The following is an 18,643-nucleotide window of genomic DNA, read 5'->3' on the forward strand; positions in this document are numbered from 1 at the left end:
ACACAGAGTGGGAGACACGATCTGTTGGTGCTTTATAAACTGTGAAGAGCTGTGCTGACGGGAGCCTGCTATTAGCGTTATTGTTGACTATGAACTTGTCCCTGTCTGTAGGTGGGTGAGACTTGCAGGGCAACGGTATATGATTTAGCAAATTATCTCTTCAGCGTGCTAAAGAGTCCGCCAGGGGTTTGCTCACTGCAGGATGAGGGAACAATAAGGCCTCCCTATATTCAATAACAGTGGTTTAATTATCATGATTATCTCGCATTTGTATAAAGTCTTTGCTTTCAGGATCTCAAAGTACTTTATAAACATTAAGCCTCCTGGTCCCCCAGGGGAGACATTAAACTGATGCACTAGCTTGTAGGTCGCTCCTCTTCCTGGCTCCAGGTTTCCCTCCCACCCAGGTGATAAAAGGGGATGTTGGCGTCCGTTGTTGTGCAGAATTCAAGGTCAGGGATCAGGGTGTGTGCGTTATGGGAAGCCTGCTCTATATGCCAGACCACACCTTGGACCGGCATTAGGTCACGTCCCCGCAGTTATTACCTCCCACTTTACAGACAAGGAAACTGCAGCTCAGAGAGGTTCAGCTGCCAACCACACGCCACACGGCCAGGGAGAGGCAGACGCGAGCGAGCAGGTGCCATTTGGACACAGAGCCGCGGGCCTCTCTAAGGCGAGCATCGCTTTCCTTCACACTGAACTCCGCTGCCCTCCGGATTACTCCTGCGTCCTTTCTTCTGTCCTTGAGGAGTCCGACGGCGTTTCCTACAGCCTTGGCCTCGAGACGGAGCTGAGTAGAGTGGGAGACAGTGACCTTTCCACGAGGAGGTGGGGAGGAGGTCTGTGCTGACCCAGGCAGAGGCGCACTCTGAATTATATCTGCAAAGACCCTCCTTCCCACCGCGCTGAGGCCCTGGGTGGACACGGCCACCTAGGTCTCCACGGGAGGAGTGACAAAGGGACACCTAGGTCTCCATGGGAGCAGTGACAAAGGATGTAAGGGCGTGTTTTCAAGCAGCTGCAGGCCTGATCACCACCCTCCTCATTATAGAGAGAGCTGTGCCTGCACATCCCTGGAGGGGTCCAACCCAGGGGCAAGGCCTGGCCCAGGCGCTTCCCGGATGTGCGACGTGCGCAGGCCATTTTCCGAGCCTCAGTTTTTCTCATCTGTAAACTGGGGACAATGTATGGGTCTTCTGAGGAGATTCAATGCACCGATATACACAGAGCACCTGGCATACAACAGTTGTCGCTATGCCGTGGTAAATATCGCCATTACTTTCACCTGTGGTGTCATTTGTGTCCTTATGGAAGTCTACACGGACACTTGTTGGGTCCCCACATCCTGCAGCCTCTTTTTTACTTCTTGGGTTGTTGGCAGCCAGGATGTAATGCTATGGATAGAGCTGTGTCCCCCCCCCCCTCCCCCACCGGCCCCAGAATGCACATGTTGAATCCCTAATCCCAGTGTGACTATGTTTGGGGGTGGTCTTCTGGAGGCACCTGGGTTTCGAGGAGATTGTGAAAGGGGCTCACGATGGATTCAGTGTCCTTGTAAGGAGAGACACCAACGCACTCACTGTCCCTCTACCTCCCCACTCTGTGAGGCTGCCACAAGAGTAGCCTTGGGCAAGCCAGCAAGAGCGGTCTCCGGACCTCAGCCACGCCAGCATCCTGATCGCGGTCCTGCCTCCAGAGCTGGGGGGGAGTAAAGGTCTGTCGCTAAAGCCGTGCATTTTCTGGAGCTTTGTTCTGGCAGCCCAAGGGGACTAGGAAGGGGCCATGCAAAGCCCGCTCGTGAGCGTGATTTCATTTGTTTCTCAGAAGAGCGCTGTGATGCAGGCGGTTTTGCTGATGATGAAACCGAGGCCCGGACGAGATGCGTGGCTTGCCCAAGGGGCAGAGCCGGGCCGGGCGCGGCCAAGATCACCTGGCCTTCCTGGGTCGCCGCGTCTAGCTCAGGACGGCAGACAGAGGCTGGGCGTGCGAGGAGCCCTTGGTCACCAACGCTCAGTCTTTGCTCTTCAGCACAGAGCTCCCCACTGCGTTATTTCTGGGTCTTTGCATAAGTCAGCCGTGTTCTCTGGGCTTCAGTGTCTTTCGTCGTTAAATACGGGCAGCGACGGCAACCTCGGGGGCAATATCGAAGCCCAGGCGAGGCCAGCGCCCTTTCCCTCGAAGGAAATGAAAAGCCTGTTACAGACAAAGGCATTCCTGATGTTTCACTTTCTTCCACGGTCTACCCTCTCTTCATTTGTCCACAGCCTCTCTCACCAGATTACGAGTCCTAGAGGTCAGGCCATTATGTGTCCGATGCAAGCCTGAATTTACAGAACCCCGTTCTGGATTCAAGCACCTAGATAATGGTCAGTAAAGATTTGATGAAGGAAGGATGGAAGGAAGGAAGGAAGGGATGGGCGGATGGACTGACGGATTGGGATGGTTTCCTCTCTCCACGGACAGGCAAAGTTGCTGGTAATTGAAACTCCTTTCTGCACACAGGGATTTTTTTTTTTTCATTTTTCTCCTTAGTTTTGGGGGAAATGAACCTTATATGTGATTTATGTCTTGATAACCTCGCACAGATGATCTGGACTGCTGGAGGGGCTGGAGGGGTTGGTGAACTCACAGGTGTCTTTTAGTACCAAAGCTACGTAATTATTTTTTTCTTTGATCCTACGATCTACTTCCGAGACTAATGGGTTGCTTTTCGGATTAACTGTATTCATCGATCTGTTCTAAGGATGGGATCGTCGTGAGCGCCCTCCCTCTGGAGGAGCCGTGAATTCCGAGCTCAGCCTGGCGGAAAATGTCCGTGAGGCCGATGTGCCGGGTGGTGTAATGTGTATACGTGAAAAACTGCATTTTTTCATCAACCTCCATTTTCTGCCACCGTGGTTTAAGCTGAGGGAGAATTCCATCGGCAGAGCGATTAGCTGCAGGGGGCAAAAATCATTCCAGTGAGTACTGTTTTTCCCTTTGATACAACTCCAAATTGATGTTTCCATCTCATTGTTTTTGTATTTGTTTTTTAACTTTATCCAAAGATTTTTTTTTTTTTTAATGAGAATTATTTAACAAAAGGAAAACTCTAACCACGCTCTTCTGTAAAGCTAATGTGACAATGCAGGTGTCAACAAAGGGGCAAGATCCGTCTCAGGGAAATCTTGAAACCTCTAAGTGAAATTTGCATAAAATAGTTCTGGTATTATTATTCACTATTCTTCCCGTGACAGATATGTCAAGGCCTTGAAACCTAAAAGAACAATTATGCTATTGTATCTCTCGGAGGATTCAAGGGGTGTGTCTTTGGTGGAAAAAGTGCTATTAGAGCTTTGAAAGCAGTTAAAAGGCAGCCCAAGGGACTCTTTAGCTAGTCATTTTATAAAGAATGCCTCAGCTTTAAGTGTCTTAAGTACGTTTATTCAACTCGTACTTTTGGCTTAAAAAAACCTACCAATAATTAATGGCTGTACTTTTTTTTTTTTAACTTTTGCATTAGCTATAAATAAAAACTCTTGATGAAGTCATCATTGATTAAGTTAAACTATGATTCTTCTGTGATAGGACCCAGGTCTTTGTCAAGCATCTTGCAACGAATTACCTGTAAGCTCTCTCTCTCTCTCTCTCTCTCTCTTTTTAAATTTAGCTAACATTGCAGAAGTCATTGCCATTGCCAATTATGGACCAAATCAGGAACTAATCAGTAAATCCTTTCCTTGCACAAGCTGGCTTAACTTAACATGTCTGAACATTAAAAACTGAAGCATTGATAAGGCCTGTCTCATTGCAGCTGGATGGGGTGCGGGAGGCAGTGATCCGACTTTAATTTCCTCTGAAACCTGCTGATTATGTTATTCTCGGGTTCGGCTGGGCTTCGCTGGAAAAAGGCAATGCCAACTCTTGATGGGAATAGTGGAGAAATTCACGAAAGACACGGAGAGGCACAAAAATGCCTCTGTCACGTAAGGTGATAAGATGTTAGGGGGAATGAATGAGCCAGAGGAAACTTTCAGTCAAAATGCTGCAAACACTGTGGGGGTCAGAGAAATTTTGATTCCCCTGCGCGAGAACTGATACGCACAGGCACGGCTGGGTGGTCTGTGTTTTTCGCAAGCTGTGACATAGGGCTCATTTCGTATACTTCGTGAAATCAAAAGGCGAGACTCATTTATTTTCATTCATGCGTTCTTTCACTTCCTACTTCTTGGAAGCTGGGAGGGCCCCTCGAAACCGTCCACCTCCACCTGTAACGGGATGGAAGAGCCAAGGAAGGTTCGGAACGAGAAAAACAAAAACACGTACAGAAGGCCCAATCGTTCCGAGATGAAGGGTGGACGAGAATCGTGGCAGGCCGCGGTCACCCCCAGTAGCCACGCTCACCTTCCATAGCTGCGGAACTCTGGCCAGGCTATGGGCACCTGAAATAAAGAGCACGCTTCCCACAATCCCGTGCAACAGTGGGTGGCCACGTGGAAATGTTCTGGCCGATGGGCCGCAGCAAAAGTGGCTCGGGAGACTCTTGGGGAACACCCCATTCTATTGTTCCTGCTGGAACAGGGGCAGCCACCTGGGAGAGGGAGCCGTGTCGCCCGTGGTTAAGACCAGAAGAAACCGGCCAGAGACCCCACGTCGTGCCACGGCAGCCTTTGACTGCTGGCCACTGCCCCATCTAGGGAGAGGAAGGGAGCTCTGTCTTTCTGGTCTCACCGCTGGCATCCCTGTTCAGTCTTCAACAAATACGGGAACTGCTAGGAGTTCTCACTAGGCTCCAAGGAGTGTGCGAAATGGGCCATCTAGGCCATCCCATGGCACGCCCGATGGCATCGCAGTGGTCCTGGGCACTCTGTTCGCTTCCGTACCCCTGAGGGACAGCTCCGTCGCTCACTCGTAAATCTCAAGCGTCTGCACAGAGTTGGACGCTGAGAGGGTGCGCAATAAAGTTTTATAAGAAACGAGGGGGCTGACGGCACCGTGCGGAGAACAGGAGAGGCTGGGTGGCAACTGGACCACAATGTGCCCTGGGGTGGGGGTGTGGGGGGCTCGGTGGAGACGCGCAAGTCTGAGCTTGCAAGTTCGGCCTGACCCCACGCGACCGTGCATTGCTGGCTGACCACACGATTCACTGAAGTCCCATGGATTCGTCTTTCTCCCTCCCTGTCCCCCCTTTCTGGTATTATCTCTCGATGTGATATAAACAGAGCATAAATCTTGGCTCTTGCCAACTGCTGTTTAGTTGAAATTGCCTGTATTGTCTTGACATATGTTGGAGTCTTTAAATTAACACAGGGAAGAATTGATTTTAAAAATGGCATTTGCATTAAAGGTTATAAATGGGCAATTGGGGAAGCATGAAGATATATATGGGAAGTTAGGCACAAAGATTACAGCATAGCAGTGGGGTTTTGACTCCGTGAAATACACGGTCTTGTCTACCCTCTGGGGACATGCTTTCTGTTGCCGAGTGTATGTCTGTGGCATAATTTGCATATCCCAGGCACCAGGAAAGCTTTGTAAGGTCACCACCCGTCCAGAGAAGCTATGGAACCTTGGATTCTTGCCGGATTTGAGGCACATGTTTGTTTTGACATCCTGAGTTTCCAAATACCTTTGTCAGAGGTCGGGGAGGAATTTATTTTTATGTGTGATTACTGTCTGGCTCCTTCAAGGACCCCCAACTTAAACAAATCACACACACTGTGTCCACAGGGAGGACATCGCTGCTAGGCTCCCGGAATTATTAGATCAAAACCTAGACTCCGTATCTTCCACTACGTGGCCCCTCCATCCTCTCAACCTCCTTAGCTGGTGAGCTCCTGTCCTAACCTCTAACTCTGTGTCTGCTGAAACCCACTGGTGGCTTTATCTTCTTTTGGCTCCGTTGTTTCAACTGATTCTCGGCAACCAATGCCGTCATTCAATTATCCATCTGACTCCTGTCCACCCCTCTGTCCTATCTGTATGGTGCCAGCTGGGGCTCAGAGATTTGAAGAAGACCCCATCCCCGCGCTTAGATGAGCTCACAGTTTAGCGAGGGACACAGATGAGGGACGGGTCACTGCAATATGGCGGAGCATGCTGGTCAAGGAAGTTGAAGAAAGGCTTCAAGTCCTAGCAGGGGCGAGGCAGGGAAAGAGGGGACAGCAAGAGTGAGGGCAAGAGAAAGACTGGGAATTCTGAGTAGGATACTTGAGGAAAAGTTTCAAGAAAGTACCAGAATGTGATGGAAAAGCCAGGAAGGAGACTTTCGAGGGAACACAAATACTGATTTCTAGATCTCCAGATATTTAGCAAGCTCTGTGTGTGCTTGGATTTACTGCTTTTATTATTGCTATTATTCTCGGTAGGTGTCCCGTACGAGAAAGTCACATTTTCTGAGAAGAGCCCCGGGGGCTGTTCCGGGTGCACAGAACGTTCATCTCCGGCCATCTGTGGGTGGATGTGGCCCTGGGTGTCAGGGTGGATGGCGCGATTCAGTGATTTATGCCCACAGGTGAGCTGGTGGATTGCCTCCTTTTCTGATCATGCAACTCTAGACGTGTTCCTACGTCAGAGAAATCATTAAAATAGAATGCACATTACACGTGGAAACTTAATTCCCTTGAGTCTGGCTACCCACCTCCCAAATCTAAGGGATTCCGTTACGTTTTTGCCGTAACGAGTACAAGCCTTGAGAAGAACAAAGACAACAAACACACAGCTTTTGTGACTTGCTTAGTACCACCCCAGGGCTTTTGTGACTCATTTCGTCTTCTGTACGGCTCCGGCTCCGTGAGATTGGTATCATTGCTATTCCCATTTTACAGATAAGAAAACTGAGGTAGCAAGGGGCAGGTCTGCCCAGGTTCACACAGAAAGGGAGGGAGCCAGGATTTGAACACCAGCCCTCTGGGTTCCGAGGCAGGCTCCAGCCTCCTCTGTGCTACTGCGGAGAGACGCGCGATTCTGTGTCCCGTCTCCACTTTACAGACGAAGAAACTAAGCTCAGAGGCTTTAGAGGACAACCAGCCGCTGGCCGTGAACTTGCGGGTGCCTCCAGACGGAGCCAGGATGATCCTTGTGGCCTTCCCCGTTCCAGGCTCCTGGCGATGCAAAACACGCATGATCACATCCCTATGAACACTGTGAATTACCTGGGCAGCTTTTATTTTAGGGAATGGGGCAATGGGTTCCTAAATTAGGCTGACATTTTCCACCTGAGAAGCTAAGGATTTGTCACTGTGGGGGCGTCGTCTGCCCTCTGCCGTCCCCTCTTGTTCTCTGACTCATCTCTGTCTCTCTTTCTATTCCGAGCCTCTTTATTCTCGGGGCCCCTCTCCACCACCCGACCAGGAATGCCATCAGCCATCAGCCTTGCTTCCCTTCTTATTCTACAATGTCTCCTTGACCCTGGGATGATGCTCCCCCCTGCTCTGCTTTGAAAACCTCCTTCCCTCAGGCAGCAGCAGGATCCTGCAGCATCCCCCCACCCCCACCCCAAGCTGCCCAAGGTGAGTAAAAAGTAGCAAAGTAGATGAAAGAAGGGCAATCTACTGAATCTACGCCTTCCAAAACAAGACGGGGAAGATGTTTAATAAGGTTTTAAGGAGAGAGATTGGGCAATCTAGGGACATATTACGCAACCTTTGCAGACATTCCTAAATTCTATTATCTTCAGTTTCATTGGCCTTAAGAACTCCCCCTCTTTTGAGAAGTTGTTTAAGTTTATGTATTTATTTTGAGAGAGAGAGAGAGAGAGAGCGCAGGGGAGGAGCAGAGAGAGCAAGAGAGAGACAGAATCCCAAGCGGGCTCCATGCCTAGTGCAGAGCCCAACGTAGGGCTCATTTTCATGACCGCGGCATCATGACCTGAGCAGATATCAAGACGCTTAACTGACTGACCCACCCAGGCGCCCTTCGAAGGACATTTTCATGCCGTGATTTATTTTACTTTCTTCCTTTCTAAAATTGATAGGCAGTCAACGTTGGAAGTTTACAATAAGCTAGAAGGCGGAAAGGAGAAGAAAGGAAAAATCTCTGCGAAGTCCCACCCCGCGCTGGTGCGTTTGAACCGCATCTTCCATCCGTAGGGCTCAGCTGTTTGGGAGAGTGCTTTCTGCACACGCAACTGTGTGCCGTGTACCTGACCACCTGCATCCTTCGGGGTCACGTTCTATCACGTGCAGTTTTAAGAGTGCAGAACAGTCTGCTAGAAGGTGACATGGGGCGCCTGGGGCGGGGGGGGGGGGCTCAGTCGGTTAAACGCCTGCCTCTCGGTTTCAGCTCAGGCCGTGATCTCACGGTTCGTGAGTTTGAGCCCCTAGCCGGGCTGGGCGCTGAGAGCGAGGAGCCTGCTTCGATCCTCTGTCTCCCCCTCTCTCGGCCCCTCCTGTGCTCTCTCTCTCTCTTTCTCAAAAATCAATAAACATTAAAAAAAAAAAAAAACCCACAAAAAACCACAACCCTAGAAGGTGTGACGTAGGCACTGGCTCATTCCCACAGAGATGAAGGTTTTATGCAATTTCTTTTCTCCCTCCTTGTCCCCATTTTCCCAACCATACTGCATCTGCGAGGCCCCCTCCTCCCCAAAATGGAACGGAGTCTCCTGGAAATAATGGCACATCCAGCAACTGGGACAAAGTGAATGAGGGGAGTCGCTACTGGGTTATGGGCAGAATTCAGAGCATCAGCGTGACGTGGCAGTGCGTCCAGGGGACTGGACACTGGGTGGCTGCTGAAGGGGGTGCTTCTGTCCTGCCCCTCTGTCCACTGTGGTTCAAAACCAGCCCAAGGACTGATGACTCTGTTCAACAAACGTATCAAAACAGAGTACAGGGGCGCCTGGGTGGCTCAGTCGGAGGAGCGTCCGACTGGCTCAGGTCATGATCTCGCCCTTCGTGAGTTCGAGCCCCCCGTGGGGCTCCGTGCTGACAGCTCAGAGCCTGCTTCCGACCCTCTGTCCTCCTTCCTCTCTGCCCCTCCCCATCTCATTCTCTCTCTCTTTCTTTCTTTCAAAATAAATAAATAAACCCTAAAAAAAATAAGTAAGTAAAACAAAACGCAAACGCAAGGGTGAGGGCAGAGAACAGATGTGATTTCGACCCCTCCATTCGTCCAGCCGTCCCTCCTCCTTCCTCCACACAAGCCACTGTCTCTCTCTCCTCCCTTACAGCCCAGGACAGGGATTCAATGTGAAGACCGCCGCTGCAGACAGGGCCCTCCGAAAGGCACCCTGGCATTTCTGAGAAACAGAGTCTAAATGAAAAGATGGGGCAGGAGCAGTGATTCTCAATAGACAGTCATGAGCCACCTGCCCCACCCGGTGAGTCCCGGCCAAGAGCCCCCTCCCGTAACCCGTTCTCCCACTGCTCAAGCTTTTCCGGTGCAGCCGGTCTTCGAGCCACAGACCTGGACACTCAAAGGAGACAGGGAGATCCTCCCGGGTGTATCTGGCGACCTCAGATGACCCCAGCGAGGTGAGCAACCGTCCTGGTCTGCCCAAGACAGGGAGTCCCGAGATTCGGGACTTTCAGCCTTAAACCCGGGAAAGTTCCAGGCAAACCGGAATGAGATGGTCACCCTGACTCCGGGTCTCCTCAGGGCAACAAAACCACAATCCCATAAAATCAGGTGCCCTGATTTTATCAGGTAAGGCGTCATCCCCCGCATTTTCCAGGCGAGGAGACTGATACCCAAGGAGAGGCAAGGACTCGCGTGAGGCAGGGTTATCTGTCTATACCTGTCTCCCCACTCAACTGCGAGCTCCAGGACGCAGGGATCATGCATGCTTGTCGGTCTGGTGCCCCCATTTATATGCATACCGGGGACCGTGTGGTCACTCTATGCGTCTTTGCGGGATTTGCTGACTGGGAGGCAAGGCGTGGACGTTAGGGTGACGGGGGATGGTTTTTGGCCAGCGGGACACACACCAGAAAAATGCAGGGGGCACCCTAGCTTTAAGACTGAGAGATGAGTCCCGAAAACACCCGGTTTTGAAGACCGATGGCGTCTTCCTTGCAGGGCCGTGGCCACAAGACTCGCAGGGCTGTGGCCAGCCGAGGAAGGAATGCCTCTTAAAGAATGCTTACAAGAGGACTCATCCACCCTACGGCTCCCTGCGGAAGCAGCCCTTTGAGAAGCACCCAGACTTTATGTGAATTAGACTCGTTTTCTCATTTTAAAGCACTCATCTGAGGGCCGCTTCCTGCTGGGTCACAGGCTGGGGGGGGGGGGGTACCGTCTTCCTGCTCTCCCTCTGTCTTGCCGCATCCAGCAGCCCCCATCTTTTCTTCCCCCCACCCCAAGGCGGCACCTTTACGCTCCAGCTGTCAGGCCTCATCTCGCACGCTCCTTCCTCTGCCTTGCTGAAGCCAGTGGGCACCATGGTTATTTTTCTTGCCCCCCCCCCTTTTTTAAAATTTTTATATTTCCCTTTTTCCTTTCTTTTTCTTTTTTTCTTTTGTTTCTCCTATTCTTCTTTTCCTTTCTTTTTCCCTTTTTCCTTTCTTCTTGTTTTTTTTTTTTTTTTTACTTTTACTTCTCCTGTTTTTCTTTTCCTTCCACCTGTTTCCCGTTTTTGTCTGCAGGGGGCCATCTTTGTGCCCCCCACCCCCTACCCCTGCAGCACTCCAGAATGCTAGTATCTTCCAGGAAGGAGCTTCTACACATATCTGGGGCCCCGGGTTTTATGTCTGCAGCTCTGTTTTCCCCAGCTGCCGCCCGGGGAACATCTCCTCATTGCCGGGCTCTGGAGGATGGAGGTGGGGGTGGGGATGGGTTGCCCCCCCCCCCCAAGTTCCCGGCCCCCGTGAGACTGTAACAACTGGGGAGCCTTCTCAGCGGACTACCTCTTGTGGAACGCTGCAGGGAGCAGACTGAAACCCACCCCCAGTCTTTCTGAGAAAGAGGCCCATGTGGTGATCCAGGAGCAATGGCCGGAGGGGCGGGTTTCTGGTTTGGCACGTTTCTGGAAGGCTCTCCAGGTGCTCTGGGGGAACAGAGCCCAGTGCTGTGCCTGGGCTTTGCTCCAGCTCGCTGGTATCTTCGAGACGGGAACTTACACCCAGGTCTGGTGGCTTGATTTTTTTTTTTTTTTTTTTTTTTGCAGCTGCTGTGGGGGACATCTCTACGACACCCGACTCTGGTGACCAGCAGGGCTTAGGTTCCCTGGGTCCCACAGGACAGTCCCCAACAAAGAAAGAGTTCTTGAATGGCCACCACCCCCAGGGCACAGGAGTGGCTGCAGACACCGGAGCTCAATCTCTGTGTGAAAGAGACCTATTAGCTTATCATCAGAGCCACAGCCCCAGGGCAGGTTTCTAATTAAACACACATCTGAGGGCTGACTGTAAACCTTTCCCAAGGCCTCAGAGGGCGGGCCCTCTCTTTGCACTCTCCCTCTGCCCGGCTCCAGAGCACCAGCATCTCTCAGAGGGGAGCATTTCCAGGAGTCTGGTACCCCAGTTTTTGCCCTGGTTTTTACAGCTGCCCTCCAGGAGATATGCCTCGACCCCCTGGCCCTGGTAGCCAGGGGGCCTGGCATTCCTGTGTTCTGTGGGGCTGTCACAATTGGAGAGACAGGCCTTGGGAGGCTAGCACCCCCAGGGCACTGCAAAGAGAGCACACTGAAACACCCCAGCCTTTCTGTGACAGAGGCTTACTTGCTATTCTCGGGGCAGGCTTCAGGTCTGGCACACATTTAGAGGCTATGGAGGGGCTCTCGGGGAACGTAGATGGGGGACGCCATCCTTGGGGTCTCCTTCTGCCTCACAGCTCACAAGTATCTCCCCAAAAGGAGCTTGTACCCACACCTGGAGTCCCAATTTTGTGGACTACTGCACAGAGAAGCCTCCAGATCACCTTGCCCTAGGGACAAGCAGGGCTTGCCTTTGCAATTCCAGAGGGCTGTATATATTTGCATTCTTTAAGAGTTGCTGCCTTTTAAAGGGCCTGGATTTTAAGCTGCCCGAAACTAGCTGCTAACTGAAATGTCCCTCTTTCAGACACTGACTGGTCTTGGCATACCCTCGAATATTGGGATCTACCAGAAATAAAATAGGCTGTCTGGACTATCACAAAAATTTGAGAGCCAACAAAATTCTAGGGCACGGTTGGATGTTAAGTTTCACCTTCTATGTAAGGCCAACCCTTCGAGACTGGGAGACATGGTTGTTTCATATAATGCTTGGAAACCAACAAAAACAAAATGAAGAAACAGAGAAATGTGTTCCAACGAAAGAATAAGATAAAAACCTCAAACAAACAAACAAACACCTTAAGGAAATGAAGATAAGTAATTTACCTGATAAAGAGTTCAAAGTAATGGTCATAAAGATGCTCACTGAACTCAGGAGATGAATGGATGAACACAGTGAGAGCTTCAAGAAAGAGATGTAAAATATAAGGGAGTACCAAACAGAAGTCACAGAATTGATGAATACAATAACCAAAACTGAAAATTACACCAGAGGGCTCACCAATAGACTAGATGAATCAGAGGAAGGGATCACTGAACTTGAGGACAGGAGAGCGGAACTCACCCAGAGCCTCAAAAAGAAAAAAAGGAGTAACAGTCAGTGAATATGGCTTATGGGACCTATGGGACATCAAACAGAATAACATTTGCATTATTGGGCTCCCAGAAGGAGAAGGTAGAGAGAAAGGGACAGAAAACTTATTTGAAGAAATAATGACTGCAAACTTTCCTAATCTGGGGGATAAAAACCCAAACATTTAGGTCCGGGAAGCACAGAGTTCCAAATAAGATGAACTCAGAATGACCTACGCCTAAACACATTATAATCGAATCATCAAAAATTAAAGGGGAGAGTCTTGAAAGTAGCAACAGAAAAACAACTTGTTACATAAAAGTGACTGTCCCCTGCCCCCCATAAGACTTCAGCAAATTTTTCAGCAGAAACTTTGCAGGCCAGAGCAGACGGGCATGATATATTCAAAGTTCTGAAAGAAAAAAAAAAAAAAATCCAACCAAGAATACTCTACCTGGCAAAGTTATCATTCCAAATTGAAGGAGAGATAAGAGTTTTCAAGTCAAGGAAAAGCTAAAGGAGTTCATCATCACTAAACCAGCCTTACAAGAAATGTTCAACGACCTTCTTTATGCTAAAAAAAAGGGGCGGGGCACTAATTAGTAACAAGAAAACCTGTGAAAATATAAATCTCACTGGTAAAGGTAAATGCATAGTAAAAATAGTAGATGAATCGCTAATGAAGCTTGTATGAAGTTTAAAAAGACAAAAGTATTAAAAATAACTCACTACAATAATTAGTTAAGGGATACATAAGTTAAAAAGATAAAATGTGAAATCGAAATCAAAAGGGAGAGAAGAGTAAAGACATAGGTTTTTAGAACGCATTCAAATTTATGTTGTTATCAATTTAAAATGCGCTGGTAAAAACAAGTTGTTTTATGTAAGCCTCATAGTAACCACCAAGCAAAAACTTCTACACAAAAGAAATGAGAAAGGACTCTAAGCATACCACTGAAGAAAGTCATCAAATCACAAAGGAAGAGAGCAAGAGATGAAAGAAACACAGAAGAACTACAAATGCACCAGAAAACAGTTAGCAAAATGGCAATAGGTGCGTACCTATCAGTAATTGCTTTAAATGTAAATGGGCTAAATTTTCCAGTTAAAGACATAGAGTGGCTGATGGATTAAAAAACAAAACCCATCTATATGCTTGTCCAGAAGGTAGTCACTTCGGACCTAAAGACACATGCAGAGTGAAAATGAAGGTCTGGGAAAATACCATGCAAATGGAAGTGAAAACAAAACAAAACAAAACAATCCAGGGTAGCAATACTTGTATCAGACAAAATAGACTGTAAAACGAAGACTGTAATGAAAGACAAAAAAGGGCATTACATAATGCTAAAGGGGTCGCTACAACAAGAGGATATAGCAACTGTAAATATTTATGCACCCAACATACAAGCACCTAAATATACAAAGCAAATATTAACAGACCCAAAGGGACAAATGGATAACGACACAATAATAATAGAAGACATTAGTATCCCACTTACTTCAACGGAAAGATCCCCCAAACAGAAAATGGATAAAAAACATTTTTTTTTATTATTTATGTATTTATTTATTTATTTTGAGAGAGAGAGAGAGAGAGAGAGAGTGAGCGTGAGTGGGGGAGGGGCAGAGAGAGCAAGAGAGGGAGAATCCAATGCAGGCTCTGTGCTGTCAGTGTAGCATGGGGCTTGATCTCACAGTTGGTGAGATCTCACAGTCTGCGAGATCATTATCTGGGCCGAAATCAAGAGTCTGTCGCTTAACTGAGTGAGCCACCCACGTGCCCCAAGACACGTTGGTTTTAAATGACACGTTAGACCAGAAGGACTTACCAGGTATATAGAGAACTTTCCATCTGAAAGCAACAGAATGCACATTATTCTCAAGCACACATGGAACATTCTCCAGAATAGTTCACATGTTAGGCCACAAAACAAGTCTTAACATATTTAAGAAGACTGAAATCAGATCGGGCATCTTTTTCTGACAACATTGGTATGAAACTATAAATCAGTTACAAGAAGAAAAGTGGAAAATTCACAAATATGTGGGTACTAAACAACATGCTACTGAACAATCAGTGGGTCAATGATAAAATCAAAGGTAAAATAAAAAAATACCTTGAGGCCAATGAAAATGGAAATATAACATATCAAAGCTTATGGGACAAAGCAAAAGCAATTCTAAGAGGGAAATTTATAGCAACACGGTTGTACTTCAGGTAACAAGAAAAATCTCAAATGAACAACGTAACTCTACACTTCAAGGAACTAGGCAAAGAACAAACAAAGCACAAATTTCGTAAAGGAAAGGAAATAACAAAGGTCAGAGCAGAAATAAATGAAATAGAGGCTAAAAAGACAATAGAAAAGATCAATGATACCAAGAGCTGATTCCTTGAAAAGATAAACAAAATTGACAAATCTTTAGCCAGACTCACCAAGAAAAAAAAAAAAAAGAAATATGATTAGACTGAAATAAATGAAACTAAGAATGAAAGGGGAGACATTATGACAGAAATACAAAGGCTTGTAAGAGACTACCAGAAACCTACAACCCGCCAAGACTAAATCATGAAGAAATAGAAAAATATCAATAGACTGTTCACCAATAAGGAGATTAAATCAAGAATCTAAAACCTCCCAACAAGCCAACATCCAGGACCAGGTGGCTTCACTGGTGAATTCTACAACACATTCCAAGAATTTATACCAAATCCTTCTCAACTTCTTCCAAAAAACTGAAGAGGGTGAAACTTCCAAACTCATTTTATGAGGCCAGCATTATTACCCTGATACCAAAACCAGACAAGGATACCACATGAAAAGAAAGCTACGGACCAGTGTCCCCGATAAACATAGATGCAAAAACCTTCCCCAAAATATTCACAGACTGAATTTAACAACACACTAAAAGGATCCTACGCCACCATCAAGTGGGACCATCTGCGAAGATGGTCCAATATCTGCAAACCAATCAGCGTGATGCCCGCATTAACAAAATGAAGGATAAAAGGTATATGATCATCTCAGTGGATGCAGAAAAAGCATTTGACCAAAATTCAACATTCATTTACGATAAAAATCTCAACAACTTGGCTATAGAGGCGGTGTACCTCAACACAGCGAAGGCTATAGCGTGACAGTCCCACAGCTAACAATATACTCACCCGTGAAAGCTGAAAGCTTTTCCCTTAAAATCAGGATCAAGGCAAGGGTGTTCCTATTCTCGCCACCTTTATTCAACGTAGTGTAGGAAGCCCTAGCTGGAAACGAGGGAAGATGAAAGGGCATCCAAATCGGAAGGAAGAGGTAAGAATGTCACTATTCAGAGCTGTATCTGTACCTTCATGTATGTCCACATTTATCTGTGTCTATATCTAAAATCCCAAAGAATCCACCAAAGAATTCTTAGAACTCATAAATGAATGCGGTAAAGTTGCAGGATGCAAAATCAATAGACAGACGTCTGTTGCATTTCTGTACACTAAATGAACCATCAGAAAGAGATTAAGAATACAATCCCATTTACAACTGCATCAAAAAGAACAGAAATACGTAGGAATTCACTTAACCAAGGGGAAAGACCTCTACACCGAAAACCATCAGATAATGAGAGAAGTCGGAGAAGACACAGATAAGTGGAAAGACATTCCATGCACGCGGATTGGAAGAATTTATATTGTTTCAGTGTCCACACTACCCAAAGCAATCTATAGATTTCAATGCCATCCCTATCAAAATTCCAATGGTATTGCTCACAGAACTAGAGAAAACAGTTCTAAAATCTGTATGGAGCCACCATTGACCCTGAACAACCTAAGGAGCCTTGAGAAGGAGAAAAGATGGAAGTATCACCGTCCCTGATTCCCAACTGTATTCCAAAGCTGTAGGCATCAAGAGCCTAGCATTGACATAAAAACACATAGACATAGATGAATAGAACAGGGGAGGGCACAGAGATAAACGCACATACATATGGTCTATCAAGGTATGACAAAACAGCCAAGAATATAAAAAGGGGAAAGACCAGTCTCTGTAACAAATGGTGTTTAGAAAACTGGAGAGAAGTAGGCAAAAGAATGAAACTGGATCCCTGTATCACAGCATACACAAAAATCAACTCAAAGTGGATTAAAGACTTCGATATGAGACCTGAAACCGTAAAACTCCTAGGTGAAAACATAAATGGTAATTTCCTTGATATCAGCCTGGGCAAGGATACTTTGGTTTTCACATCAGAAGCAAAGGCAAGAAGAGCCAAAATAAACAAATGACTACATCAACCCAAAAGCTTCTGTGCAGCAAAGGAAACCACCAACAAGACGAAAAGGCAACCCACTGAACGGGAGAAAATGTTTGCAAACCATGCATCTGATGAGGGGTTAACATCCAAAATATATAAAGAACTCATATACACAATAAGAAAACACCAGTCTGATTAAAAAGGGGGCAGAGAATCTGAAGAGACATCTTTTCAAAGAAGACGTCCAGATGGCCAAGAGGGATATGAAAAGACGCTCCATGTCGCTCATCATCAGGGAAACGCAAAGCGAAACCGCAATGAGATATCACAGCTGTCAGCATGGCTGGTACCAGAAGATACGAAATACCAAGTGTTGGCGAGGATGTGGAGACCAAGGAAGCCTCGTGCCCTGTTGGCGGGAATGCAAACTGGTGCAGCCACTGTGGAAAACAGTATGGCGGCTCCTCAAACAATTAAAGACGAAACTGCCATATGATCGAGCAATTCCTCTTCTGGGTACTAAGTCGAGAAAAGAAACACCCGAAAAGGTATATGCATCCCTGTGGTCATTGCAGCATTATTTATAACAGCCAAGACATATGGAACACCTAAGTGTCCGTCCACAGACAACTGGCTAAAGAAAACGTATGCTGCTGGATATTAGCTAAGCTCCTTGTGTGAACGTTTCACCATATATGCAAACATTGAATCATCGTTGCGATAGGTCAACGTGTTTTCACCTTTTCTGAGTCAAGAGCTGGTTTGACATGTAAACACAAGACCCATCTAGAGATCCGAATTCCTGTTCTTTACATGCAGGTCTTTACTGAAAGCTTCTAGAGGCATTCCTGGCCAGTCCCTCAGCATGGTCAATCAGCACTTCACAAGAGGGTTAGACCCACATTACATGTGTTTGTGTACTATACATTGGACACAAAATCGTACTACCCTATGTGTCTTGAGTGCCTGTTACGAGTCAGGCCTTCTTCTAGAGAATTCCTTGTACGTCATCTCTGGGATTCATCGTGACAGTCCTATGAAGGAGCCACTAATTTACTGATTACATAGATTAAGGATCACCAAACTATGACTTCTGAGCTGCTTTTGTAAATCAGGTGTTATCCTCACGCGGCCACGCCCATTTTTCCCGCACAGTCTGTGGCTGCTTTTAAGCAACTTCGTGGTTGAATACTTGGAACAGAGACTCTATGGCTGTACAGACTAAAATATTTACTGTTTGTTTTTACTTTATTTATTTTTTTTAATTTTATTCATTTTTTGAGAGAGAGAGAGAAAGAGAGGGAGGGAGGGGGAGGGCTAGAGAGAGAGGGAGGCACAGAATCGGAAGCAGGCTCCAGGCTCCGAGGTGTCAGCACAGAGCCCGACGTGGGGCTCGAACCTATGAACCGAGAGATCGTAGCCTGGGCCGAGGTCGGACGCTTAACCAACTGAGCCACCCAGGTGCCCCAACTGTGTGCTTTTTATTTTGATTTATTTATTTTTTCAACGTTTTTTTTTTTTTTTTTTTTTTTTTTTTTTTGACAGAGAAAGACAGAGCATGAACGGGGGAGGGGCAGAGAGAGAGGGAGACGCAGAATCGGAAACAGGCTCCAGGCTCCGAGCCATCAGCCCAGAGCCTGACGCGGGGCTCGAACTCACAGACCGCGAGATCGTGACCTGGCTGAAGTCGGACGCTCAACCGACTGCGCCATCCAGGCGCCCCATGTGTGCTTTTTAAAGACGGGTTTGGTGGGGCGCCTGGGTGGCTCAAACAGGTTAAGCGACTGACTCTTGATTTCAGCGCAGGTCATGATCTCATGGTCATGGAATCGAGCCCTGCAGCAGGCTCCACACCGAGTGTAGAGCCT

This window comes from Neofelis nebulosa, chromosome 7, assembly GCF_028018385.1.
Source record: "Neofelis nebulosa isolate mNeoNeb1 chromosome 7, mNeoNeb1.pri, whole genome shotgun sequence".
Lineage (NCBI taxonomy): Eukaryota > Metazoa > Chordata > Mammalia > Carnivora > Felidae > Neofelis > Neofelis nebulosa.